Source organism: Hipposideros armiger, unplaced genomic scaffold (genome assembly GCF_001890085.2).
Source record: "Hipposideros armiger isolate ML-2016 unplaced genomic scaffold, ASM189008v1 scaffold_97, whole genome shotgun sequence".
Taxonomy (NCBI): domain Eukaryota; kingdom Metazoa; phylum Chordata; class Mammalia; order Chiroptera; family Hipposideridae; genus Hipposideros; species Hipposideros armiger.
The window spans coordinates 1,051,307-1,053,541 of record NW_017731447.1 but is presented as its reverse complement, the minus strand read 5'-3'; positions in this window follow the sequence as shown (position 1 = coordinate 1,053,541).

Sequence of the window (2,235 nt, the reverse complement as noted above, 5' to 3'; positions counted from 1 at the left end):
GTCCTTTCCAGTTTCTAAGTCACAAAAATAGTTTCCCAGCTTTTCTTGAAGTAACCTTATAAGATTAGTACATTTTCATGTACTAACCTTATACTTATCTGTATCCAACATTTTCCAAAGTGATAGTCACCCTATAAAGTGCTTTGCACACACTATCTTAGATATTTTACATGTATTCACTTGTTGAATCTTCACAACAACTCTAGGTGGGTGCTATTATTGTAATCCCCATGTTACATTTGAGGAAACTGAGGCACAGAGCGGTTAAGTAACTTCTCTAGGGTTGCACAGGTAGAAGAATCTGGGAGCCTTGCTCCAGAGACTGTGTCCTGAACCTCTATGCTAAACCACCTCCCTCAGGTGACCTTCACAGCAGCAACCACTAGTGTGAAGGTTACGTTTATGTGCCAACTTGATTGGGCTGAGTTATGCCGAGAGCTGGTAAAACATTATTTCTGGCTGTGTCCATGAGGGTGTCTCTGGAGGAGATTAGCAGATTAGTATTTGAATCAGCGGACTGCGTAAAGAAGATTGTCCTCACCGATGTGGGTGGGCATCATCCAACCCACTTGAGGGCCTGAATAGAAGGAAAAAGGCAGAGGAAGGCGGATTTGCTCTCTCTGCCAGAGCTGACAGCCCCATCTGTCTGCTCCTGTGCTTGGACATCAGACGTCCGTGTTCCTGGTTCTCAGGCTTTTAGACTCAGACCAGGACGGAGGCCACTGGCACAGCCCCACCCCCACCACTTCTTGCCCCCATTCTCAGGCCCTCAGATTCAGACGGAATTACCCCACCGACTTTCCTGGTTCTCCATCTTCAAAGAGAAGATCATGGGTCTTCTTGGCCTCCACCACGGCCGTAGCCAATTCCTATGACGAACCTCCTCTTGTATCTATCTTCTATCTATCTATCTATCTATCTATCTATCTATCTATCTATCTATCTATCTANTCATTGACATTTGGTGACAGCCAGGAGCTTGGACGGCTGTTGACAGAGAGGCATAGCCCTCCCCTTCCCCACTCAAAGACCCCAAAGACGCGCTGGCTAGTGTGGGCTCCTGGTCCTGCTGCTCTAAGCACCTGTCAGCGTTTTCCAGGAGGCAGACAGAAGGTGGAGCTGGGTGGACGGAGGGAGCTTGGCCTTGGGGGAAGGTGAGGGGACAGCCCACCCCACACCCCAGGCCTTTGCTCACGGAGCAGGGGCTGCCTGTGCGGCTGAGGAGGGCCAGCCTGGCATGAATGCAGACCTTGTATCGAAGACTTCACTGGTGCCGGGAGCCACAACACAGGGGCTTTTCACGAGCCACCTCGCCACAGAGGCGGCATTGAGCGTGACTGGTGGCTCGAGGGCAGCCGTGGGGTCTGGCAGACGTGTGGCATCGGTGGGACAACACGGACGCTCCCCCTGACCCTGCCGTGGCCAGTGAGCGGAGGTGGGGTGGCGCTTAGATGTCTCCTCCCAGAGGGCAAGATGCCAGGAGCCATATCACCCACAACTTGATCCTCCCTGACCCCCCCATCGGTGTTCAAGGCTGTGGCAGGTGGGCAGAATGTGGGTGAACGGGCTGATACGTGCAGGGCGTAAGCTGGCATGCTGAGAGGGGCTGATATGTGCAGGGCGTAAGCTGGCATGCTGAGAGGAACGGGTTAAAGACAGCTGCTTGGCTACATCTCCAAAGCCCAGCTCCACTGGGGCCTGTGCTGTAAGACAAAGGAGGATGCCAGATGCACTCTTATCTGTGAAGCGGGTAGAATCCCAGCATGCCCCCCCCCAGGGGTCATTGAGAGGTGAGGAGGAGCTGCAGTTTTGCTGGGGGCTATGCAGAGGCTACAAGCCAGGGACAGATGACGACTACCCAGGGGCAACCAGGACCAGGGTGATGATGGGGGGTGGGGGGCCTGTGGGTTTAATGCTTCCAAGGGAAGCGTCTCCCTTCCCCATATAGAGACACCCCCTCTCTGGCCACCTACAGCCAACCTTCACCTCCCCAAGGTGGTTCATTGATCAATTAGCCAGAAACCTGGCGCCCTCTCTCTTTTCACGCTGTTTTCTACAGTGACCAGCTGTCCTGGTTTACTCGGGACCAAAGGATTCCCCGAGGATGTAGAGCTTTCAGAGCTTAAACTGGGACTGTTGGTCACCCCGCGTCTATCTTTGATACTTTTGCTACATTTGAACCTTCTTGTAGTTATTTCCCATGCCTCCCTCACCAAAAAATTGATAATCCGCTGG